This window comes from Giraffa tippelskirchi, chromosome 1, assembly GCF_054371585.1.
Source record: "Giraffa tippelskirchi isolate mGirTip1 chromosome 1, T2T-mGirTip1v1.2.pri, whole genome shotgun sequence".
In the NCBI taxonomy this organism is placed as follows: domain Eukaryota; kingdom Metazoa; phylum Chordata; class Mammalia; order Artiodactyla; family Giraffidae; genus Giraffa; species Giraffa tippelskirchi.
The window spans coordinates 70185747-70213375 of NC_137275.1; the positions used below are offsets into that span (position 1 = coordinate 70185747).

At 37.8% G+C, this 27629-nt stretch overlaps 1 long non-coding RNA gene across 1 annotated transcript; it reads right to left on the reverse strand.

Annotated features, from left to right (window-relative positions):
• Positions 1 to 6262: 6262 nt before the first annotated feature.
• LOC145529010 (uncharacterized) lies at positions 6263 to 24914 on the reverse strand. Its single transcript, XR_014070839.1, has 4 exons — positions 24785 to 24914; positions 24599 to 24700; positions 11065 to 11153; positions 6263 to 7590 (listed from the first exon to the last, which is right to left on the reverse strand). It is a non-coding gene; the product is annotated as an uncharacterized LOC145529010 (long non-coding RNA).
• Between the last annotated feature and the right edge of the window lie 2715 nt (positions 24915 to 27629).

Sequence of the window (27629 nt, forward strand, 5' to 3'; positions counted from 1 at the left end):
AGTTGGATCTCCTTGCAGTCCAAGCGACTCTCAAGAGTCTTCTCCAACATCACAGTTCAAAAGCATCGATTCTTTGGCACTCAGTTTTCTTTATAGTCCAACTCTCATATCCCTATGTGACTACTGGAAAAACCAAAGCTGTGACTAGACAGACCTTTGTTGGCAAAGTAATGTCTCTGCCTTTTAATATGCTGTCTAGGTTGGTCATAGCTTTTCTTCCAAGGAGCAAGCATCTTTTAATTTCATGGCAGAAGTCACCATCTGCAATGATTTTGGAGCCAAAGAAAATAGAGTCTGTCACTGTTTCCATTGATTCCCCATCTATTTGTCATGAAGTGATGGAACCAGATGCCATGATCTTAGTTTTTTGAATGTTGAGTTTTGAGGCAGCTTTTTCACTCTCCTCTTTCACTGTCATTAACAGGCTTTTTAGTTCCTCTTTGCTTTCTGCTATAAGGGTGGTGTCATCTGCATATCTGAGGTTACTAGTATTTCTCCCGGCAATCTTGATTCCAGCTTGTGCTTCATCCAGCCTGGCATTTGGTAGTATTCAAAAACTGTAAACAATTCAAATGTCAATCAACTGGTGAATAGAACAGCACTTCATATTCATAGAATGGAATACTATTAACAAATAAAGAGACTAACTATTGATACAGGCTATCACAAGGCTGACTTTCACTTTATGTGACATGATAAAGCCAGAAACTAAAGACAACATATTGTATAATTCCATTTATATGACATTTCAGGAAAAGTTAAATCTCCAGAGACAGGAACTAAGCTAAAGGTTGCCTGGGGCTGGGTGTGTGAAGAGGAGCAGTTACAATTGGGCATGAGGGATCTTTTGGGGTGGGTCACAAAAATATTCTAATTTTGGAATTTGGCAACGGCTGTGCAACTATGAGGGCTTCCCCAGTGGCTCAGCAGTAAAGAATCCACTTACAACACAGAAGAGGCTGGAGACACGGATTCAATCCCTGAGTCGGGAAGATTTCCTGGAGAAGGGAATGGTAACTCTCTCTAGTATTCTTGCCTGGGGAATGCCTTAGACAACAGAGGTTTGCAAAGAGTTGGACATGACTTAAGCAACTGAACATGAACATGCAACTATGAAATTTGCTAAAAGTCATTCAATTGTACACTTAAATCAGTAAATTCAAAGCCATGCAAATTATACCTTAGTAATGCTGTTTTAAAAATGGGGAAAGGGCACAGTTTATTCTTAAAAAAAACTAGTTATTTAACTCCAACCATTCCACCAGGTACCCTTTCATCCTCCCCTAAAGGATGCAAGATATCTTAAATGTATGCCCCTCAGGATACATTATTCTGTGGCAAAACTAAGATTGTTTTTGAGATCTTACTATGTTGTGGAAATGTTACTCATTTTGTCTTCTTATTCCTCACCACAACCTTATGAGATGGATGTTATATTAACCTGGTTTTAAGGATAAACAAACTGAGTGGCGCAATGCCACATGCTTGTACATTCTCAGATCCTGATCTCAGTCACTGTAACTATTAGATGCTCTATGAATGGTTGTTGGATGAAAGAAAGATGAGTTTTGGCTGCCTTCCTGCACTGGCTTTGCAACTGATAGCTAGTACTTATATTGCAAACTCCTTATGTCACAGTTTTTAGTATATTTAGGAAAATAACGCCTTTACCATGTGCAGCAATTTACTTCTAACATGATATAATGGAGTAGTGGCATAAAGATTCCTAAGGTTTTTGGACTAAGTTATCAAAAAACAAGAAGACAATTGCCTTTTGGCCTCTAACCATTGGTCTTATCACCAGAAAGATCCATTCTTTTTCTTTAACCCATCTTTAATTTAATGTGACAAGTTTTGAGGAAGATATTTTTATTAATGAGTGCTTTGTTCTGATTTTAGGGAGAGAAAGCCAGTGTGTGTGGTTGTATTTTTTTCCCTTGTCTTTAAAAACAACTTACACGGTAAAAGAAAATTGCATGGTGAAGTGTCAGCAAGAGGCAAACTTTTAAATGAAACAATGATTTTACTAATGTAGATCATGAAAAAATCAAAGCACTAGGTATAGATTCAGGAATTTCTGTTAAAATCTGAAAATGATACAAATACTTTGAGAAACTCACTTTTCTTCCAGTGCTATCATGTATATTAAAGGTATATGAATGTGTGAATACACCTGTGTTCTGAGTTTGATCTCAACTAGGTCTGTTGAGTTTATTTAGTTTTAATTATTTTACTGCATTTGTGTAATTTATTTTAGGTATTTTGTTTCATACTAGTCCCTGGAAATAAAATGTCAAAAAGTCAGAGTCTTTGCCTAAAGAATTTATATTCTGAGGAGGAAGACAAGACCCACATAAAGAGAAGTATTTTTATAGTTACCCATTGTGTCAAGAGTTAAGTAATCAAACAAGATGTTGAGAATATATTTTAAATTACATGTTTCTATGGAGCTGAGGGGACAGCTATTTAAATAACATGGTCAGGGAAGGTCTCTGTAAGGAAGTAATATTTCAACAGAGGTCAGAAGGCTCAGAAGAAACCAACAGTGAAAAGAGTAATGTGTAGGAACATTTCAGGAAGAAGGAAAAACAGGTGCAAAAGTTCTGAGCCCTTATAGAACTATTAGAGAGGGAGGCAATACTTAATTAGTCATAAAAAAGCATCTGGAATTTTCTTGTGATAAAATGGGAAGCCACTGAATGGTTGTGCATGATAAAGTGATCCAATATATATATTTTAAGAAACCCCTTTGATTGGAAGGAATAAGAGGACAAATGAGAAGTTGTTTCAGTACTAAAGTCAAGAAGTATGGCTGATTTGTGTTGTTGTATGGTAGAAACCAACACAACATTATAAAAATTGAACAAAAAATTGAAAATAACTTCATGGATAAAGAAAAGAAATAATTGGAACTATTACTAGTATAGTACATTACAGGAGACAGAAGAGTTTATTTTGGATGAAGACTCCGTAAGACTTGTTAATGGCTGGAGGAGAGTAGAGAGAGAAAAGGCCTCAATAGACCACATGAAGAGATCAAGACACAGTCAAAAACTAGTCAAAGCATGTGGTAGGAAGTCAAAAATGAGAGAATCTATCAACCAAGGAAGAGTAAGATACTGTCTTATACATGAATCAGGCCGAATTATCACAACTGGGAAAACAGTAGTCAGTAGGAAGCTGTGGCTTGGAGCCACATTTGTTATTGTTCAGTTGCTAAGTCGTATCGGACTCTTTGTGATCCTATGGACTGCAGCATGCCAGGCTTCCCTGTCCTTAACCATTTCCTGGAGTTTGCTCAAATTCATGTCCATTGAGTCGGTGATGCTGTCTAACCATCTCATCCTCTGCTGCCCCCTTCTCCTTTTGCCTTCAATCTTTCCCATCATCAGGATCTTTTCCAAGGAGTTGGCTCTTTGCATCAGGTGGCTAATGTATTAAATCAGGAGTTAATCTAATTTAATGCAGTGCCTGATACAGGTCTGATTTGGAAGGGATAGGTCTTAGCTTTCTGAAGCAACATCTCAATGTCTTCAAGGTGCAATTAATTCCTGCCAGAAGTGATGGGTGAGGCATGGCTAAGAAAAAAGTAGACTGTTTTCCAGAAGCAACAAAATAAAGAGGGAGAAGTAAAGACATGGCTGAGAATGAAGTGGGGAGATTCTGTTAAAATTCATTTGCAAAAGGCAATCATTCACAGGAGGGAGGAGTGACCAAGTTCAATGACAATGTTGATTATGTTTGAAGAGGAAGCTCTAGAGCTCATTATTCTTTAAGGACATCACATTTTTGTTGAAAACCATTCATGCGGAATGTTTTATGAGGTCTCAATTAAATTTCTTCAGGATTATATGTGAACTTATTCCTTGTTTTCACTTGGAGAGAATTAATACATAAAGCTTTCCTTAACCTTAGAAATGGGCAAGGTGAATGTAATCACTCAGTTTTCTAGTTTATTTTTGTATGAAAGTGAAGAGTGCAACTGTTTAATTCCTGGAATTCTCATCAGAATTCTGTAACTGTAAATGTTATTGCCTATAATTTTTATAACTTTGATTGCACCGTGTTCTTTACAGTCAGTGCTTCAAAAGAATGTCTCGTAGCAGTATTCATGAGATTCTAAGACTTACTCAGATTCCAAAATATCTATAACATATCTATGTTGATCAATGTATACACTTTTCTAATTTTGCATTTAAAAGAAATGACTCTAACTTCTTAGGTTTTAGTTAATCATATATTTCATGATGTCTCTTCTGCAATTGTTTAGTTTCCAAAAAGTGGATATACTCCTGAACACTATTGAACATTGAAATTATATAATAGATGATATATAAAATGTTAATGATGGTCCTCAGATATTAGATATGCTGAGTTAAACAGTAGATGATGCCTTAGCTTATGTAGTCTGAATACAGTGAAGGAGAGAAAATTTCCAATATGCTAGTCAGGATGCTAAGGTCCTAACTGAGATGGCCTTGAACTCATCTGAGCATTTGTCAGCATTCAAGTGGACCTGGAAAAAAAAAAACTGAAATTGAATAGTTTTAAGTCCTCCCCCATCAAATATTAGTAATTTTGCTAGTAAGACTTCCTTATCCCTATCTGCCATAGTCTTCTATAATTTTTATACCTGCATAGACTTTTGTATAATGGTTCCTCTTCTTGGAGTGTTCTCCCTTGTTTGCCACAAAACTCCTACTTATTCATCAGGATCCAGCTTGGGCATCACCTCCTTTGGGAAGTCTTCCTCGATAAAACCATAAAGCTCACTGTCACCAGAATTAAACCTTTCCTCATCTGTTTTCCTTAGCACCATATGCTTTTCTTTAAAGTGCTAATCATTTTGTCTTAAAACTGTGCATTTGCAAGTTTTCTCCCCAACTGGACCACAGGATTCTTGAGACTAATGATTCCATCTTAGTCTTACTTTGTAGGCTGATGCCTAAAGTACATTCTGGTTCATAGTAGGCATTTCCTAAATGTTAGTTGAATGAAAACTATTGGAAAAAAATCTCAAATGGCTATTTAAAGCTCAATTTAATTTCCTTTCCATGCATTTATATCTTGCCTTCCAGTGGAATTACAAGCTCTCTAAGTATAGACTGGGTCTCTTTATTTTTCTATATGCTCTTGGGAACCTGTAAGCTGTACTTTTAAATTTATTTGTAATCAATACTACATATTGTCAGTCTTATTTCTGTCAGTCTAATACCATACAAAGAATGAAGTGATCATATATGTTGTTTTACAAAAGTTTAGCATTTATTGAAAAGCTAATCCAGATGTTAGGTCCATTTTCTGTTTATTTGAGACAGAGGAAATCTGGTATATTTGTGGTACATCAGTACCAAAGAAGGCAGAAGATACTTTGTCCTTAAAAGATGCCATTTTATAGATACCAGGGCATCCCTCATAGCTCAGTTGCTAAAGAATCTACCTGCAATGCAGGAGACCCCAGTTCGATTCCTGGGTTGGGAAGATCTGCTGGAGAAGGGATAGGCTACCCACTCCAGTATTCTTGGGCTTCCCTTGTGACTCAGCTGGTAAAGAATCCCCCTGCAACGTTGGAGACCTGAATTCAATCCCTGGGCTCGGAAGATCCCTTGGAGAAGGGAAAGGCTACCTATTCCAGTATTCTGGCCTGGAGAATTCCATGGACTGTATAATCCATGGGGTCTCAAAGAGTCGGACACAACTGAGTGACTTTCACTTACAGATATGGCTGTAATTGGCTCATATATAGTTCAACAAGTCATGGCCAAAGTTGTTGGATATTCTTTTCACATCTCAATTATACTATCAATTCCCTTCAAATTAATTCATAATATTAACTGAGTGCTTGCTGTGTGTTATGCACTGGGCAGCTTGCTGAATGTTGGATATAAAAGAAATGCTTACTATGTGTTATGCACTGGGCAACTTGCTGAGTGTTGGGTATACGCAGTCTGGAATTCTGTTCCTTCCTGACTCTCTCTCTTACTATGTAAGTGATTTAGGGCAAATTACTTAACTTCTTTGACCTCAGATTTTTAATCTGTGAAATGGAGGGTAAGGATTTCAGTGGCGTAGGAGCTTATAAAAGAGACACGGCTGGCACAGTGTTTGGAGCCTAGTTAGTGCTCAACCTATGTTGACCTTGTGATTCACCTGAAAGGAGTGCCTTTTTCACCACTTCGCCATTTTATAGTAGAGGAAAGAAACATGAAGGACGCCTGAAGAAGGCAGGTGCCAGTTACAGAGAGAAAATGGGACTATAGGCTATTTCCAGATGTCTTTATTTTAATAGCATTATTATGTGTCGTTGGACTTTTGAAGTAGAATGTGTGCCAGGGCAGTTTTATAATTCAGTTTCAATTATGGTAACTGTTAAGTGTAGCAAGCTAGCCAAAGGTTGGCAAGTTCCCTGTGCCCAGGCCCTGAATTTCATAGCAGCTTCATCAGCTCTCTATTACTGTCTCCTTTTGATTTAGCAGCAGCCTTCTCCCCTGAGGTAGGGTGTTGATGCCATCTTGTTGACTGGCTCAGGTTTCTGGAGAGATATTTATGCCTCCTGAGACCTGCCAGAAATTTATTTCTGATATTTCCTATTATTAGATATAGTGGAATAAGACATGGTTTCCTATTTCTTTTTTTCTTTCTTTTTGGCAATTTCTTTTGTAAAACAGAGTCGTTCTACAGAAGCATTCCTTACACTTTCTGGATTCTATATTTTAGTAAGTCACCAATGAGCAGTTATTTATTAAAGTTATGATAATATGCTCCTGTTCTTTTTTTTCTTCTCCCCTCTTTATCCCCTCTCCCCCACTTATTTTATGTTTTACTGCTCAACTTAATGAATCCCCTTTCCCAAAGTCCTCTTCTTATTGTCTACAGTTTTACACACTATTCCTAGTTCTATCATTTAGCACACTTAAAAGCCCTTTTCATTATACATATTTACAGTCTCCTTATATTTGTAGATTCTTATCATATTCCTGGTTGTCACTTAGCCAAGGCATTTATCTTCTTTAATCTGGCCTCAGAAATCAAATCTTTCTTTTCTCTAATCATTTTTTAAATTGTTCCCTAAATGGTTTCCAATTTGTCTGCGTCTTTCTGAAATGGATGTGTCTCAAATATAATTCAAGGATCCAAAGCTGAAATCTTACTGGCTTCAGTTTGCCATTCTTCCTGAACAATCATTTCATAACAAATAAGTGTAGTATGTTTTTTTATCTTGCAAATTTATGATTTTGCAAATTCAAGCAGTATCAGTCCTTACTGAGGTTGTCTGAAGTAGATGAAAATTGCATTTTTTCCCCAGGAGTCAGGAGGACAAGTGTTTAAAGATTCAACACTGTTAGTGACACTTGCACTTAAGTTCTACGTCCCTAACTTTACTGACATCTAACACAGAGTTAATGGTATCTCTTCTCAGGACGACAGCCGAGACCGGGGTGATGTGAGCAAAGTGCTCAGGATTTACAGGACCCCAAGAATGAGCACCTCCTTAAAGTTTGCCCCCTTGGTGCCTCACTTGCTTCCTCTTAATTCCAGCTCTTCTTATGATGATAAAATAATATAATAGGTGAGAAAATGCTCTGAAAACTGTAAAGATATAAAGAGATATCAGGTATCACCATTACTGTTCCTCACCTCAACCCAACCAGTACAGCTCAACACAACTCGTTAACAGTGGCATAATTACACATGTGGAGCCCCCTTCTCTCTAGGGTCATGCGTTCACTTGTCCAACTTCATGGGGCTGCTCTGATTACACTAGAGCCTACCTACCCAGGCACTTCCGGCCCAGAACTCACCCACTATACTCTTCATACACAGGACTTACTATTTCTTTATTCTGCCATCAAAAGTTACTTGTCTGGATTCCCGTTTCCTCAGAGATTTGCTTATCTGCTTTCTTGAAAATAACAAGTTTATCAGATGAAAGTGCATTTGTTGTTGCATCTAGACAGAAGTACCGACATAATGTGCAATCCATTAAGGTGACAAATTTACAATTTCTTTTGGGTATTTTGTAGATATGATGACTCACTCTCCAGATACTCTAATGTATAGTTTATAAAAGTATTTGATCATGAACTACAATAAGAAATATATGTTTTGTCATAACCTAGATCACACACAAAAACACACATAAACATAACTGGGAAATAATTCCACCAAATACTGCTGACCTTTTCTATTTGCTGAGCATTCACCTATTCTCTTATCTTATCCTAAAGAATGATTCTATTCCATTTTTTCTAGTGTCCTCAATTCTGTATTAGTTTGTTCTATTTAAAAAAAAATTGTTGACTATGAAACTATTAAGTTGATGTTGCTATTCATTAACATGACACAATAATCAACAAAAAAATACAGACTTAGAAAACAATATTATGGTTACCAAAGAGGAAAGGAGGAGTGAGAAATAAATTAAAAGTTTAGAATTAACAGATACACATTATTATGTATAGAATAGATAAAAAAAAAAAGCCTACTATATAGAACGGGGAACTATATTCACTACCTTGTAATAACCTACAATGGAAAAGAATCTGAAAAAGAATATATATATATATATATATAACTTTTAAAATATGCATTATATATGTATAATTTTCTATAAACCCAAAACTAATTCAACATTATAAATCAAATATATTTCAATAATAAAACCCTCAAAAGCATTATTATACAGTAGAACTCAGTGGATTGCTGGGGAGCAGAATTTTAACTGATTGTATATGTGATTGTGTGCATACATGTGTATTTCTGTGTAGGGTGTTAGGAGGCAAAGCTTGTCTGACTTCACCATGGGTAAAAGGGCGTTAACTTTGATGGGCCATCATTATCTCGTGTGTACTGATATTTAAAAGGTGGCTAGGTAACTCAAGGATCAGACAAATTCAGCAAGACATAGTAGACTCATATTGGGTGAATAGGTAGATACTACAGTCGATCACTGAGGAGAAGACAGTCTCCAGAGATCCAGGAAGGTAGCCAGCATTTGAGGACTTTATAAGCAAAAAGAGAAATTCTGGTAATTGGTAGGCAGGCAGTAGAGGTAAACTGTGGATTTAAATATAAGGCAAAACCTAGTTACCCACTGGATCCTAAGTTCATTGCAGGGATTCAGGCAAGGTTCATTCCATGCTACATTAATGTATCTGTTGCTCTTTAAGTCTATTCCTACTTCAGATATGGTTGATCCAACCGCATGTAAATGGGACCAGATGATCATAGCTGCTAGCAAAGCCTGTCTGAAGGTGGAAAGGATGAACAGACTGGTAGATCTCGGCAAACAGAAGGGCCTCGGCCCCCTTTAAACTTATCTTTGGCATTTCCCTCTCTTTGCCTGTAAAGAGAGTGAGCTCTAAGTACCAAATTAGAATTTGCACTTACTTCATAAGTTCTCTCTTCAAATATGTCAGGTTTATTATCTACTTAGGGTAGCACCTCATTCTTCACAGGTATGCACAGCCCTTATCAAATTGTTAATAGCAATGTTCCAGAGTTCACTTTTAAAATACTTTTTATTTTGTATTGGAATATAGCTGATTAACAGTGTTGTGATAGTTTCAGGTGAAAAGCGAAGGAATTCAGCCATATATATACATGTATCCATTTTTCCCAAACTCCCGTCCCATCCAAACTGCCACATAACATTGAGTAGAGTTCATTTTTTAACAGGAAGAATTATGTTGACTTTTCTCCATAGCTTATTTAAGGCTTACATATATTTTTTCTTAAACAATTCCTGATTGAATGGCTTCATGTTTCTGATGTCTGGGAAAAATATAAGCTCAAGAGGGTTTGTGCTAACCTTGTAAAGTTACAAGATTAAGTCCACAAAGAGACAAATAAGCTTCACTTTATGCCTAGGCTCTTTAATAAAATGAATCCGAAGTTCACGTAGAAACTTGCCGTTATTAGGGGCATATATCAGTGAGCACTACACAAATAACAGGATTTTAGAATGAAAAGAAAGCACAGAGTAGTGTATCATTTTCTTTTCTGCTCTTTAGCGGTACAATAGTTAAAAAAAGTACTTTGATACACAGTGCATAAGTCTCGAAATATAAAAGTAAATAACTGATATAATATACAGAAAAATGACATTTTCAAAATCCCGATTCAAACTTTCAACGTCAGGAACTTAAGGGAATGGTGAATCCAAGATGTTTTTTTCCAAATGGAATAGAATTGTAGAGACTCATTTCTATCATGGGTAGCAAGAAATTATTATGATTACTGTGACTAATAATGATGTTGTGAACTTCTAATTATCCTGGAAATGTAGGTAAGGATAGTATATAATTGAAATTCAATGATAACATGAAAGGCTTATTCTAATCTTGGATTTCAAACCTCCTTTCCTAGCAAACCTGTGCATAGAAAGTGTTAGTTGCTCAGTCATGTCTGACTCTTTGAGACTCCATGAACTGTAGCCTCCCAGGGTCCTCTGTCCGTGGACATCTCCAGGCAAGAATACTGGAATGGATAGCCATAAGTCAATAAAAAATAGCCACATTACTCTTTTCTTTGAGAATCTCCCTTTTCAGTGATGCAGTTTATAAAACAAAGTAGTTAAAACATGATGAGAAGAGGCTGTGCCTTTCTGTGAGTTGGATAAAGTTTGAATTATTTTTCATGCTAATGACAGTGAGGACACAGATGGGCTTCAGGCAAACTATAGGTCTATTAACTTCATGAGGAAACCATATTCAAGTGGAATCTTGGCCAGCCATGTCAAGCTTCAGGAGCCCACATTTGCTGATTAGCTAGATATGACACTCCTGGTGAAATGAGAGAGAGAAGCAACCATGGGAAGCTCAAGCAGTTACCAAGGTACTCATCACATCAGCAGGGTTCACAAGGCATGTGCCATGGGGGTCATTTACTATTATTAAATGTTTTCTATTGTTAGAAATATATTCTAATAAATATTTATATAAATTATATATATTAATAAATTTATTATAATATAATATTAAATATAGTTCATTATTCTGTTAAACATTTTCTATTTGTTATTATTAAATATTTAAAACATTAAATATTTTCAGAAATGCTTACCAATGAGGAGATGGTTATAAAAGTCTCATTCATTTTCATTTTCACTGGTGCAGAGGATTGGAAGGTTTGAAATTGATAGTAGCCAGAATCTAAAGGGAATTCCCAAAAGGGGAGCTTGAAAATGTTTGAGCAAAGGCAGCATCATTGGAACAACTGCATAACTTCCACACACAGCTTCTTTAAAGGGTAAAAGACCCATTTGGATACATCAGTTCTGACAGTGATTATTCATACATACACATACTCTGTTCTCTATAGTCATACCTTGTGACCTCATGTGTATATATATGTATATATATTATAGGAATGGATGTTTTTATCATATTTTTGAAATGATGGAATTGTCAAAAAATGCGGTTGATATAAATGTTTGCCCTTTTGATTTCTCCATGAATTTTATTGCATTTCCAACCCCCCAAAGTGTAGAGAGTCATAGAAAAATGATGGAAAATGTTTTTGGACACTGAGTAACAAACAGATTTTCATAATTTTATGTTAATTAATCAAAATCATTTGTCTGTTCATTAATGCAAATGTGTTGATTAACTTTATGATAAAATCATTAGGGTTTATAAATTATGAAAAAGGAGCAGTTGACATGTGAATTGAGAGTTTGATCAAGTCCAAGATATTGTAAAAGCAAATTGACACACGTGGTTCCCAGAGCAAATGCTGATTTTTTTCCTCTTGTTAATGACAAGCATTTCCATCTAACAAAAATGTATGTGCGTGATCAGTCGTTCAGTCGTGTTCGATCCTTTGCAGCCCCATGGACTATAGCCTGCCAGTCTCCTCTGCCCCTAAAATTTCCCAGGCAAGAAAACTGAAGTGGGTAGCTGTTCCCTTCTCCAGGGGATCTTCCTGATCCAGGGATCAAACCCAGGTCTCCTGTATTGCAGGCAGGTTCTTTACCATCTGAACCACCGTTATTTATTATTTCCAAAAAAATGAATGTGAATGATCAATATAGTAAAACCTTAATAGAAAAGAAGGGAGGCACAATTTTGCAGACTAGATATTGTCTTAGAAACACTGGACTGTCTTAGAATATACTGGATTGTCGTAGAATCACTCTAGATTTTCCAGTTCAACTATTCTATTGGATGAGCTTTTTTACCTGTTAACAAACTGGCTCTTAGGAATATCTCCTTTATGCATAGTATAATCAGGCTTCAAATAGCCAGGTTGCCAGGGGTCTCACTTTTCCTGCACAAAAGTGATAAACAAAACTCTTTCACAGCAAGGTGTCAGTGATTAATGTTTTCTGCCTTTCAAGTTATTTACAGGAATGAAAAATGAAATAATGGTGGGGTTCTAGGCATGATGATATGAATGCATGAAGGGTTTTTCATCTGCCTTAAGTTCCCCTTGTGACCTTTCTTCCAACCCTCCTTCACTTGCCACAACATTTACTGATCAACTAATGCACATGGATAATTCCTGATGTTGGAAAGATAAATAGGATATGATTCCTTCTTTCAAGGACTCATAGTTTCACAGAAGAGTTAGTTATGCCAACCAGTTCATAAATCTTAAAAGGATCCTAGGTGAGATAAATACAAAGCAGAAAGAAAAAGGAGATCAATATTGTATGGTTGGAGAAAGGGTTTTGTGAAATACCCCACCCAAGTGAAAATATTTAAGTTGATTTCTCAGAAGGAAAAGGAAGCAGTTGGAGAAATAAACCTGGTATTTTTGACTACAGCAGTAGTTCGGCATGACTTGAAGACAGATACTTGGGTAATGAGGCTGGAGATCTTGACTGGAAGGAAATTTTTATGCCTTGATATGGTTTGGGAATTCCATTCTGGAGTCAGCAAGATACCACTGAGAACTGAAGATGGTGAATGGCATGTCCTATCACTCCAACAATAGTGTAGATTGAGGGTACATCAGATGGGTGAAGCTGGCTTAACAGAGTTTTAACAGGCACACGTTGAGTGGATGCTGTAATTCTGTCACAGCTCCAGATTCTGGGTATACCTTGAGAGCAAAGTAACTATAACACCCACCTCATTCTAATTATAAACACCAATAACAATAGCATTTATTTTCTTTTTACTTGGCACTCATCTGGTTGCTTCATTTGTTGAAAGTTATTTCAACTCAGGAACTCTGAGCTGTTTTTACTATGTATATTTTATAGGCTAGGTAACTAAGGTTAAGGAATTAGGATTTGTACCCAGACAGTGATTTCACTGTGATCTGTTGTGATGGGAGTAAAAGAGATATCCGTAAAATTGGTCATGACCATAGTGAGAACAGGGCTAGGCCACAGTTGCTATTGCAGTAAGAAACAGGAGACAAAATCTACTCTCTAGAGAATCTAATCTATATTGAATGCAGTCTGGAAGCTATCGTGGTATGGCACCAAACATGCTACTCTTCATCCTTTCTTAGACTATTCTCTTGCTTTCTACACATCAGTGGATGAAGACAGCTGGTCAATATGCAGTCCATGCCAGAGTGGACAACCATAGTGCAGCTGTGGTTTTCTCTAGCCATTTTCTCCTCTTGCTGCTGTGAGTGGCTGGTGGACAGATCTGCTCCAGGACTTCAGATCTGTCTGTTTGTTCCTGTGCATTTAGCAGCCAAATGCCTCATAGCTCTCTGCTGAGCATCCTTCCAAATTTAGTTTGAATCAAAATAATAAAATAAAAATTATATTTCAGTGACCCATAACCATAGGACCCCTGGCAGGCTACTCAGCAATTAGAGCAGAAATACACTGAATTAGGCAGAATTCTAAGATGGCCGTAAGATTCTACACTCGGGTGTACCTTCCCTGTATAATTCCTTTCCCTTGAGCGTAAGTAGGATTTGATTTGTAACTATGGTAGTGATCTGTGGTAACTATAAATTCTAAGTAGGATTTATAATTCTGATATGCCATAATTATGGGACTCTATATGGTGGAAATGATTTTGCAAACATAATTAAGGTTCCTAATCAGTTGTCTTCAAGTTCATCAAAAAGTGGACAATCCTGGGTGATTCTGACCTAATCAAGTCACTCCTGAAAAGAGGTCAGAGAGATCTGAAACATAAGAGGTGTTTTCCCACTGGCATTGAAGGAACAAACTACCATGTTGTAGAGAGGGCAAAGAACTAAAAACAAATTCTAGGAATTGGGAGTGATCCCTATCCAACAGCTAATAAGAAAATAGGGACCTCAGTCATACAGCCACAAGGAAGTGCATTCTGTGAACAACCAGCGTTTGCTGAATCAGACCCAGTGCTTCAGAAGTGATTGTAGTTTCATGCTATACTTCGATTTAAGCCTGAGTGGAGAACTCAGCTAACCCATAACCAGACTCTTCATCCATGGAAACTGTTAACTATTAAATTTGTGTTTTTCTAAGTCTCTCCGTTTGTGATAATTTGCTATGTAGCAGTAGATAATAACTACAGTAATGCCAGAGTGCAGCGAGGTGACATCCTCGGTTATCAAACCAGCAGGTCATACTGGACTAGCTGGTTCTCATGACCTTTCAAAATGTTTTAAGCTGTTCATGGCTTCCATAGCTAAATTTAACATATTATGCCCCCCAATTTTGTATAAAAGTTTATCTTTTTAACTCTTTAAGGCCACTTTCTGTTATTTAGTGAGTTATATTACCATTGTGCTGGTAATCATTTTTTCTTGTCAGTGTGGTCCTACTAAATGTAAGTCTTGTATGTGTGTTTCACATAAAATATAAGCTTAGTTATTATGCAAAATTTCATTCTAGCATGATGTAAGTATCATGGCTATTATAGTGGAACTATTCCTGTTGAAAAGTAGGGTTATTAAAAAGTGATTAAGTTAGAGTTGTTAGTAATTAAACTACAACATATGAGTAGCATGAAAAGTTGTCAAAGGGATTATTATACATTACTTTTCATATTTTTTATTTCTTTGGTGCAGTAAAATAAAAGAATAAACAATTTTTAAATTCTGCTACAGTAAGGGCTTCCCTGGTGGCTCAGACAGTAAAGCATCTGCCTGCAATGTGGGAGACCTGGGTTCAATCCCTGGGTCAGGAAGATCCCCTGGAGAAGGAAATGGCAACCCACTCCAGTACTCTTGCCTGGAAAATTCCATGGATGGAGGAGGCTGTTAGGCTACAGTCCATTGGGTTGCAAAGAGTCAGACACGACTGAGCAACTTTACTGGTTCACAGTAAGGAAGTACAGCACATCAACTGTAATGAGGAATACTTAGTTGGAAGTAACAATATTTGTAATGAAACCTGGCTAAATATATATCTGTGACTAAGATTTCCATTAAACAGGACCAAAAATCTGTAGAAATTGCCCTGGGTTTAACGATCACATAAATAATCCTGTTTCAATTATTTGAGTCTTATATAATTTCATAATAAATGAATTATGCAGCAGACAACTTTGTGCCTTTTGTTACTTTTACAGTATTGATTTAGATAAAGATTATCCCCAGCAGAGTAATGGGAAAAGGCTCCTTGTGACTGCTGTTTTGTTTTTTATTAGATCTTAAACTGAAATGTCTACTTAATCTAAATCAGCTTCACACTTCTGAACATTGGCATCCATCAGTTGCTATTTACTTCACTTTGCTTGGTTATTGAGATGGCTGCATATCAGTGTTGTCCCTCATTTAAGCGACTACATTTAGAGCTAAAAAGAAGATGCTGTAGAGATAGATTCAAGATGGAAGCTAGGATATGTAGCGATGCAGAGAAGTGTGTAATGGTTTACAGTCTTGTCTCCATTGAAGTTTGCATCTGAAGCTTCTTAGTGAAAGAAGTTGTGATGGAGGCTGGGGATAAATCACCAAAAAATACTTTGACAATATGGTATGGAAACTTGTATCTAGTCACAAATGATTTAAAAATATCTTATTTCTAGTAGGAAAAATAAGGCTTTCTAGAGAAGTTTGAGAAACTGATGGAGCCCCTATCTATTCTTAACTCTGTCAAGTTTATAAAATGTGTGACTCTCAGCTAGTTTTTAATAAGCTGGGGAAATGTCTCCCTGAAGGCTATGTTACTTACTGGATAAGACTGTTTGAGCAGATTAATGCAGTGTTTCTCATGGTGTGGTCCAGAGAAGTCCTGCATTAGAATCATTGAAATGTTTGATTAAAAAAATGGAGATTCATGAACTCTATCTGAGACCTACTAAATCAGAATCTCTGGGGAGATCTGAGGATTCACGTTGAAGAAGATCTCAAGGTAATTCTGATGTACTCTAAATTTTGAGCACTGCCAGTTAATATATATGTATAACAGTTTTCTGTTCTCTCTTGCCAGTCCTAGATAATATTGCTACTATTTACAGTTCTTCCCATTTATCTTCAGTCCTGTAAGGATGCACTAAAATACAGCTTCAAAGTGTGTCTGAGTCACTGCCTATTGTTCCTCTGTTTAACTACCTTCATCCACTGAGCAGATTGCCTTTGCTATTTATCCCAAGGACAAGATTGCCTGGTGAAGCCTGGTGCAGTGTTGGTCTCTTGTGTTGTGCTGTGCTTAGTTGTGTCTGACTCTTTGCAACCCCATGGACTGTAGCCCACAAGGCACCTCTGTTTATGGGGATTCTCCAGAAAGAATACCGGAGTGGGTTGCCATGCCCTCCTCCAGGGGATCTTCCCAGCCCAGGGGTTGAACCAGTGTTCAGTCTCCCACACTGCAGGTGGATTCTTTATCGAGTGAACCACCAGGGAAGTCTCTTACCATCAGGACATTTTCTATTCATGAGATGTGAGTGTGATGCATAGGTCAGGCTATGAGACTGGTGGGACAGTGGATTATGTCCTTGAAGATGAACTTCCTTGGCAGATGCAGGACTCTGAAAATCTGGTTGAACCGGAGTCTGTGTAGTCTGATGCCACACTAACATCTCATCATATCTTTTCATTCTGTGGAATGTTCTAGAATGGAAAGTGACTAACATGTTCTCAAAAACCAGTGCCCAGGAAAGTTACTTCAATGCTATTTACCTGTATTTTTCTTTGAAACAAGGAGAGCTAGATTTCTGTGTTTTTTTTTTTAAAAAATGATTTAAAAGTCAGGTCATTATAAATGAATAAATTATTCTCATGTCACTTGTGGTGAAGATGATGGTAAATTTGATGGGTGGGTATGAGCAATGTGTCCATTTTAGAATCCCAAATCAGTTGAAGATACCCTACTCTTTCTTATCCATGTGGTGACTGGGAATAATAACAGTATTTAACTAATTGAGTTATTTGGATTTATTGAGATAATTCATGTAAAGCAAGAGCACAGCACTTGATGTATAGCAAAGGGCTCAATAATTAATTACAGTAACAGGTACCAGTTATTGAACATCTACTATGTGACAGTCTGTTTTGAGTGCTTTACATGAATCATTTGAGCAACCTGCCCAAAGTCAGGAAGCTTTAATATAGCAGAAGGGTAATTTGAATCCAAGTATGTTCCTAATGTCCGCATTATCCTGCCACTTCTATAAGTGTGTTTATTTTTTCACATTATACCAAGACACATTTCTCATGTGATGCATTGTTGCTTAGTTATATTTCAATTCATTTTTAAGGGCCAAATATCCTCCTTTGTTCACTCAATCATAAGATTCAGGCAGGATTCTCTTGGTATAAGTAATTATCAAAGAAGAGGGAGGAATTAGAAGAAGCAGGCAACTGATGCTCATTTTGTGTGTCACAATGGGAGATGGCCTGAAAATAAGGGAATAAATTTCATGGAGGTGTCAGTACAACTGATTTAGCTGGCTTACAATATTTTCCAGGCTCTGGTCAAATTCTCTGGAAGACTAGCCTCATTCTCCACCAATCATATAATGCAGACAGTCCTTGCTATGAAGAAAAAAAGCCACTTACTTAATGTTTATATGGTATAAGCCCAATGCAATGAAGTTGATCTTGGTTGCATTCTCCTTCCTACCTCTGCCATCAAACCTAAGTGGGACTTTCCACTCTTATGGTACTTTCCTTAAAGGCCATCAACAGATGCAGCTGTGCATCTAAAATACTCTCTGATCATGATCTCTGGAGTCAGACCTGGTTTTAAATCCTGGGTTGGCTATTTCCTGATGTCATCTACTAAGCCCTCTGTTCCTCAATTTCACCTTGTACAATGGAGGTAATGGCATCTACCTCATAGAGTTTACATGAGGATGCAGTGAAAGAATTCATATAAAGTACTTATCTGTCAAATACTGATTATCCTAAAAATATTAGCTACTATCAGCTAAATTTCATTTTAATAGATTTAAAGCTTTACAATGACTGAAGAAAGGATTTTATTACCCATACCACCTTGTATAGTACCTGGACCATAATGCTAACAAGTGAATAAATGATGAATAATCGGAAATAGTTGAAATGAAGTTTAGTTTTTGACCAGGTTAACTAACTGACACTCCAAGAGTAGGATCTGGAGAAAGTTCTTCCACTCCTCCCACCTCACCCCATTTAATATCATCCCCAGTTGGAATCAAAAAGGCACAGATACACATAACTAGAATCCTTTTGTTCCCTGCCCCCTGCCTCAGTTCATCAAAGGGCAGCCTCATCTCTCATTTTGGAAGGAAACATTGTTTTCCTTCCAAAAGCCATATTGCTGAAAATGAAGCAGAAGTGGGTTCATTCCTGCCAGTAACTGGTGATTTTGAATAAACAGCACTTTAGGGATATGCCCTGAAGTGCAAGAGTAAGAGTGTCTCTAATTAAGTGTGCTCCTCTTTCTGGGGACAGGCCAAGGAAACCTAGTGGCAGCAGAGCCTGAGCTACTCCCCAAAGTTTCTCTGTTGATGCTTCTTTTAAACAGAAACCCAGACCTGCCTCTAACCCTCCTCATTAGCTTCTTGAAAGTACTTCATGTAAAGCTTTGGTAAATAATCATAACAGCACCCCCTTTCTTTCACCACTACCTCATGCTCATCCTTCCCTTCCACCCACCCCCAGGGCAGGGGGACAAAACTTCCCGGCATCTAAAATCACATCAAGCCAGAAAGGATAAGCCATCTTTAAAAAGTCACAATGAAGTGTTGGTTACTTTTCCCTGTGGAGTTTGTATGTTAATGAAGGGAAACGTGTATCAAGTGCGTAGTGTATATTTGGCCACTGTCAGTGACGGCTGTCAGCCTGCCTGGCCTCTGATGCTTTGGGACATCAGGCAATTGACTTACTCCTCCCAGGCCTCCACTTCTTCATCTGTAATGGTGAGGATAAAAATCTTTATCGTCTTCAGAGTGGTTTGGAGGTTGGGACAGTCATTGTGCTTAACCCTGTGTTTGGCAAATTATGTGCTCCATGAGCCTAAGTATCATTCATATAAATATTATTGTACCTAATCGTCATAACACCCCCAAAAGAGGTATATTGGCTCCATTTTGAAGACCAGCAAACTAAGGTTTAGAAAGTTGAAGTCCCTTGAATGGGGTAAAAGTTCTGGAGTCTGTGCCTAGGTCCCTTCTTTATATTGATTACTCTGTATGGGTGCGTGGTCTTTTTAGTCGTGTCCAACTCTCTGCAACCAAATGGACACTAACCCAACAGGCTTCTCTGCCCATGAGATTCTCCAGGCAAGAAAACTGGAATGGGTTTCCATGCCCTCCTCCTGGGGATCTTCCCAATCCAGGGATTGAACCCACATTTATGTCTCCCTCATTGGCAGACGTGTCCTTTACCACTAGTGCCACCTGATTACTCTAGTATTTATCTTTAAAAGAGAAGGCCAGGCTCTATTGAAAGAAAAGACATTGCATTAATGTTTTAATTTGAATCCAAGCCATGACTCGAAGTTAAGAGTTATTGACAAAGTCACTTTTCCCATTTAGACTACAATGTCCTTCCAGCTGCAATGAAAGGATGGGAGTGGTATCCTATCCCTGGTAGCCATACCAGGGTCTCCTCACTTTCCATACCAATGGTGTTCAGGTATTTTGGACAGAGAGACCTTCTCTGATGCCTTCCTTGTATTGCATTCCTTGATCACATCATCAGGAAATGCAAATCTTACTGAAAGAACACAGCCAAGACATTTGAATGTGCAGGTTTATGGCTCCCCTTAAGGAGAGATACCAGGAACATCATGCTGTGATAGCATTGAGAGGGAGCATGCAGAAACCTTGCAAGGATCCCCAGGTGGACTTTGCTCTCTAGATAATAGGGAGTGGGGCCTTGGAAGATCAGTAAGAGAGCAGGTGGCTTTTAGGGAAGGTGAAAGTGTTAGCTACAGTATTCATTCAAAAGTTAGTCATTGCCTCTTATGAGGGCTCCCCAGGTGGCTCTAGTGGTAAAGAAATCTGCCTGCCAATGCAGGAGATGTAAGAGACATGGCTTTGATCCCTATGTTGGGAAGATCCCTGGAAGAGGGCATGGTAACCCACTCCAGTATTCTTGCCTGGAGAATCCCATGAACAGAAGAACCTGGAGGCCTACAGTCCATAGGGTCATGAAGAATCAGACACAACTGAAGTGACTTAGCACACATGCATGCCTCTTATGTGCCAAACACTGTGCTAAGTTCAAGGGATATCCCAGTGAACAAAATGGATAAAAATCTCTGCCTTCGTAGATGGAAGGTTGTATTCTAATAGGAGGAGATACTCTATAAATAGGTAGACAGATATACCTATCAAGTGGTGATGATGCTTTGGAGGAAAAGAGCACTTGTTCAAGGAGTAGTGATTTCAGGGGATGTTGTGATTAACAAGGGCTTCTCTGTCTTGGGGCTTAAAAGCTAAGGCCTAAAAAATGTCAGTTATTCACAGAACATTCTGGGAATAAGCATTATTAGAGGGAACAGCAAGGGCAAAGGCCTGAGCTTATGAGCCAGTCTTTGGTAAACATCTGCAATTTATCCTTTGCCCCTGGGGTCGGGGGTGGTGGTTTAGTCGCTAAGTCGTGTCTGACTCTTTTGCAACCCCAAGGACTGTTGCCCACCAGGATCCTCTGCCCATAGGATTTCCCTGGCAAGAATACTGGAGTGGGTTGCCATTTCCTTCTCCAGGAGATCTTCCCAACCCAGGGATCCAATCTGCATCTCCTGCATTGCAGGCAGACTCCTACATTGCAGGTGAATTCTTTACTGACTGAGCTACAAGAGAATCTTCCAAACATCTGCAATGGGAAGAACAATTCAGATCCAAAGGAACCCATCACTGTAACACCCAGACCTAGTGGACAGGTCCTTATTCTAGCACTTTTCACTAGTATAGTACCTATATACAGTTCTCAGTCCAGGAACATCAATTTTCTTTTATTTTCACAAAATTATATATATTTAAAATGTGCAATATGATATTTTGATATACATAGTGCAATGATTACTGCAGTCAAGCTAATTATCATATATGTCTCCTTACATAGTAACCCTTTTTTGTCGTGATAGCACCAGAAATCTACTGTCTTAGCAAATTTCAAGTCTACAATATATTATTAACTATAGTCATCATACTATGCATTAAATATCTGAAATTTATTCATCCTACATAACCACAACTTCATATGCTTTGACCAACATCTGCCCCACCTCCCCACCCCTTGGTGACTACAATTAGCTTCTGCAAATTCAACTTTCTTAGTTTCCACATTTAAGTGAGATCATGCAGTATTTGTCTTTTTGGTCTAGCTTATTTTTCTTAACATAATGTCCTGTAGGTTCGTCCATGTTGTCACAAATGTCAGGATTACCTTCTTTTTCAAGGCAGAATAATATTCCTGTGTGTGTGTGTGTGTGTGTGTGTGTGTGTGTGTGTGTGATGATTTCTTTATCCATTTATCCACTGACAGGCACTTAGGTTGTTTCCATATCTTGTCTGTTGTGAGTAATGAACATGAAAGTAAAGGAAACTTTTCAAAGTACTGAGTTCATTTACTTCAAATATATATACTCAGTATATATTTCTAAATTAGATGATAACTCTATTTTTAATTTTTTAACAACCTTCATAATGTTTCCTCAATGATGGTACCAATTTACAGTGCAAAAAATTACCCTTTCTCCTTATCCTTGCTAATATTTATCTTTTATTTTTTGATAATAGCTATCCTAACAGGTGTGAAGTGGTATCTCATTAAGGTTTTGATTTGCATTTCCCTCATGATTAATGATATTGAGCACCTGTTCATAACCTGCTGACCACTTGTATGTCATGTTGGAAAAGTGTCTATTCAGGACCTATGCACATTTTTTAATCAAGTTATTTGCCTTTTTCTGCTATTGAGTTGCATAAGTTCCTCATATATTTTGGATATTAATCCCTTATTAGATATATTTTTTAAATTATATTTTTAAAAGGTGAACATTTATAGCTCACAAGTCAATAGAGTGACATTTCCACCCAGAATTAGATATATAGTTTGCAAATATTTTTAACATCCCGTAAGTTGCCTTTTTATTTTGTTGACTTCTTTTTTTTTACTACCCAGAACTTTTCAAATTGATGTAGTTACACTTATTTATTTTTGCTTTTATTGCCAAGACATCAATTTTAATTGTGAACATAAAAAAGTAATCATTGTATTTTATTTATAGGGCAAATTGAAGGGCTCTACTGAGTTCCCTAGGGCAGAAAAACAAAGAAAAACCCCATCTGGAGACCACAGGTTATGTGTGTTTAAGTAAGTAATAATAATCCTGTGAATGAGCAGGAAGGAAGTGCCATGGATTCAGTTAACTACTAGTTCGAAAACATCTCATGTTGCAAAGTTATGGGGATTAATGGATTAGTTAAAAATGCCACAAAACAGTTTGAGAGGATCATTTTGGGTGTAACATTCATTCCTAAGCTGATAAGTACTTGTGCCAATGCTTGGCTTTTTAATTCATTTAAAACTGTGTGGAATAATGAGAAGAAATAATGGACTTTGAGTTGAATAAATCAGAGTTTGAATCTTGGTCCCATCACTCAACAGCAGCAGGACCTTGAGCCTGTTATTTAAACTCTAGAAGGTACAGTGTTCCTCTGTAAATTTCATCTGATTATATCTGTTTTCAGAGTGACTAAGAGGGAAAGGCAAAACATGTAAAGCGTCTGGTATGTGGTAATTACATAATGAGTGGTGACTATTGTTATCCAACAAGTACCTATACTGCACATCAATGAAGTATGATGTGCCCTCCATGGAGGCATGTGGGGAGCTTAAAGATAACAAAGACGTGATTTATGCCTTCTAGAAACTTACCCTTAATTTGTGAAGATGTTCACCCAAGTGGCTATAATATAATGTACTGTAAGAGAGAGAGAGAGAGAAAAAAAAAAAGTACTATAAAAACAGAAAAAAAGGAAGAGAGTTCTTTCATTTCTGCTTGGAGAAGTTTCATGGAAGAGTTTTAGGAGCCTGAGAGGCAGAGTTGTGGAAAGGATTTTCAAAATACATGCTTTTTTTTTTTTTTAACAAAGCCTGGATGATCGAGAAGCACAGAATGAATTTGGAGGAAGGAAGCTGAGCTGTCAGGTAGAGTGAATGAACAGAAGGCCAACGAGGTACAATCCTCAAGCTGGTACCAGATCATGTAGAGACCAAGATGGTGCTCCAAGGATCGTAGACTTTATTCAGTAGGCAGATGGGGAGCCACAGAAGGTTTGGAGCTTCCCATGTAGCTCAGCAGTAAAAAACCTGCCTGCCAATGAAGGAGACATAATGAGATGCGAGTTCGATTCCGGAGTCCCAAAGATCCCCTGAGGAAGGGAATAGGCAACTGACTCCAGTATTCTTACTTGGAGAATCCCATGAACAGAGAAGCCTGACAGGCTACTGATCATGGGCTCTCAAAGAGTCAGGCCCAACTCAAGTGACTTAGCACACACACATATGATAAGATGAGAGTTGTATCTCAGGGTAATTGCCCTGCTAGCTCTGCGTGGTATGCCTAAGCATGGAGAGACTTGTGATAAAAAAAAAGAGCTAGTACTGACTGAGCTCTTAATCTGTCCTAACAGTATTACTCATTAATTCCCTCAAGGGTCCAATGAACTAAGTGCTATTACCATGCCCCCTTTTACAGATGAGGATATTAAGGCCTGGAGATGTCAAGTAACTTACCCAAGATCACACAGCTAGTAAGTGGTCAGACCTGAATACAGAAAGTCAGTCTCTGGACTCCCTCCTCCAAATCATTTTGCTCTATTTCTTCAAAAGCTACCCTGCCCTGCCGTTGCCTGATGTTTCTTCTTCCTTCTTGCTCCTAAATCTGCTCATCTCTGAAACAGGAGACTTGAATTGTGTTTATGAGATGCTTTCTAACTCTTGTTTTTTTTTCGTTTTTTTTAATTCTGTATTTTAATGTGGGCTTGATCTATTTGGTCAGTAATCAGGGAGACACAAACGTGAAATGGTTGTGTAAGTTAGAGACAGAAATGTCAAACAAATTTTGTTTCTGATTGACTGTTCTTAAACTTTCTCTAGCTCCAGATTTACTCAAATCAATTAAAAACATACAAACAAGCATAGTAGGTACACAATGAAAAAATATACATAACTATATATTTTGGTGAATTGAATGGCAATGAGCTAATGCAGAAGGTAACTCCAAACTCTAAGATTTACAAATATTAAGAATACTTACTAGTTTATCATACCCATGCTTTGAAGCGATGTGATGATTACCACTCAAACCAGAATATTAGTTCACAATGACTCACACAGAGCCCCAGGATAAGGCAACTCACTGAAAAAATAAAGTCAATATTGCAGGAGAGTCCCTTAAGCCTCATTTCTCTCTGCGCTCAGCTGGTTGGGACAAAATACACACTTCGCTTTTCCTGACTAGTAAACAGGCTTTCTGAAGCAGCTGAATCTACGCTATCACTTCGCCTCTCGGCATTTTCAGATTGTTCTTATTTCAAATTCGATGCTCTGGCCCCTGTCTGCCGCGGGAGTCCAGCCCCTGGTTAGTTTCCGTTTCCAAGGCAACTGACCAGCCCAACAAAGCCACTGGCGGCAGCGGCGGCGCGGGGCGCGCTGGTCCCGGGCTGCGGAGCCATCACTGCCGGGCGTCCTGTTTTCTGGGGACCTTCCTGGTAACCTCTCGGGTCTTCGATTGATCTGCGCCTTACTTCATGCGTGGCTGTCTTTCTGTGTAAGAGTGATAAAGAGGAAGCCGATAATTCCGACAGGCCCGACTTTATCCGGCTGCCACTTCTGGCCTCTGCTACAGTAGACAGGATGAATGCATTTTCTCTTATTCACGCCCTCTCTCCATCTCGTCGTCTCCTTGCGCTCTCTCTCCCTCTCTCTCTCCCTCTCTCTCTCCCTCTCTCTCTAGCTCTCCTCCTCCCCTTCTCTGGCAGTAGCCTTCTTAATGTAGTTTAATGGCTTTACAAAGAGAGCCAGGCAGAGGAGCACTTCCCAGTAGCTGTGGTCGGACCATGACCTAGCTGACCATGAACTTGGAAGGGCTTGAGATGATAGCAGTTCTGATCGTCATTGTGCTTTTTGTTAAATTATTGGAACAGTTTGGGCTGATTGAAGCAGGTTTAGAAGGTAAGGGAGTGCTTTTTAGTGACTTCTAAAAATTCTCTGTTTTGCAATAAAAATTTCTTGAGGGAGCATAAGAGGCACCTGGAATGAGATCAGAGAAATGTTACTCTGGGGTGGACTTGAGGAGAGGTGGGTTTTTCAGGGTAGGAAAGATTAATAAAATAAACTTTTTTGGTAAGTTTCGGTAACGTTTTCAGAGCAAAAGAACGTTAAAACTATGAGAAACACTTTGAGTCCGAATATTAGCACTTAAACTGAGATAAAATGTTTATAATCTGTATATCTGCTTGTATTGAGAGCATTTAGTCCATATTGATGTTATTTCACTTTATCTAATATCCCCTTTTATTGCATAAGCAAATTTTATTTGGATATATTGTGTGGTCCACTTGTTTCTTGCTGTGTAAATGCATTCATCAAATGGAGATGGTTATACATTGATTATAATTTCTTATGGTTTAAGATTGGAGCCTAAGAATGACAAGGTTTTTATAATGTTGTCTCAAGCAGTATTTATAACATTGTCTATTTTACATCCCAACGGAGACTCTAAGGGGCAGAGTCCCCAACTCATATGACAGACTTTAACATAGATTCCAAAGAGCCAATTGTTTTTCAAGTGTTGCTGTTTACGTTCATCAGACACTCATTCCCCTATTTTCCTTAACAATCGACTTGTTTCTTTAAAAAAACTAAGGTGTGTACTTGCCTGTATCTTTTCCTTAATTTGATGTTTCTTTGAGAATCTGAGTAAATTCAGATTATTATTTGCTTACTGTGCAGAACACACAGAGTTTTTTGCATACAGCCAGTTATCGTTTCTATAAAGTTTTCAGAGCAATTTTTAAAAGCATCCCTAGGTGATGGTTGACGTATTTGTGCTTGTATGCTTTTTGCTTCAAATTTTAAACTTGAATAAAAAATGCAGATATTTGTAAACGTATTTATATTCACAACTAATCCAGTCCCCCAGAGAATGCCTGCCACATGTGACATAAAGCTGCCTTTACAAACAGCAAACGTCAAATTATAGTAAGTGTGTCACTCTGATGTAGGTTATAGAAGCCTACATCTGTAACTGCTTGTGGGGGGAGATGGTATAAAGCAGGGATTGTTAAAGAGATTTTAAAGTTTATGGAATGCTTTTTGAAAGCCCTCTCTGGTGGCAATATTTACCATTCGAAGAAGAGTATAAAATTGTAAAATCTGGAAGTAGTAACTGCAGTTTGAAATTGGCTTCACCTTATGCATTGTTGTGACACCAATAACCTGGTTTGGCTTCTCTGCCTTTTAGTGTGTGTTATTTTCCTGGCAAATGTGATTGGGACCTCCCATTTTAATGCCCTGGTTTTTATTCTCTCTGAGACTGACAGTTCCTTAGAGTAGTGCCAGTATTTCTAGCTCTGTTGAGGGACTTTCTTTTTTACCTGATTTCATGGATGATTTGTGGTCATTCTTAAAACACTTTTTTTTGAGAGCTGTTACTCGGCATTTTGTGATGATACCTCTCTAGGACTGCTTTTGTTTCAGGAGTACAAACCAAATGATAACATATATTTCCTTCCTCTAAGGACTGCTACCCTTTATGAAACTATTTCTCTATTCTTTGTTATATTTCAAACTGTACTAATTTGTATGAAGAGTTCAATCTTGTATTTTATAGTTTACAATATCAACATTTTCCAGGCCATCATTGTACTAATACTGTGGCGAGAATGTGCTTTCTCACAAACTTCAACATAACCCCGTATCTTAATTCCAGGTTTTAGAAAGTATTTTGAGATAGGAAAATGTTAATGACCATATCAAGGCAGATTATAGTCAACATGTGTAAGCTGACTGAGAAAGAGAGCAGTAGTGCTTTCCATTGTGAAGTTTAAGACTTATCTCCAAAGTCAAAGCTAGAGTCAGAAAACCTTCAACATGGTATTTAAGTTGGCCGCATAGTTTCCTTACTGGAGATATAGAACAAATAAACACACTAATATGCTATATTTCATTTTATATAGTTTGAATATGTAGCTCCAAATGTGCACACTTTAAAGTTACAACCTATTTTAGTGAATAAAAAAGATCAACAGCATTTAAAATAGTATCTTCATAGATTTTTCTAAAGC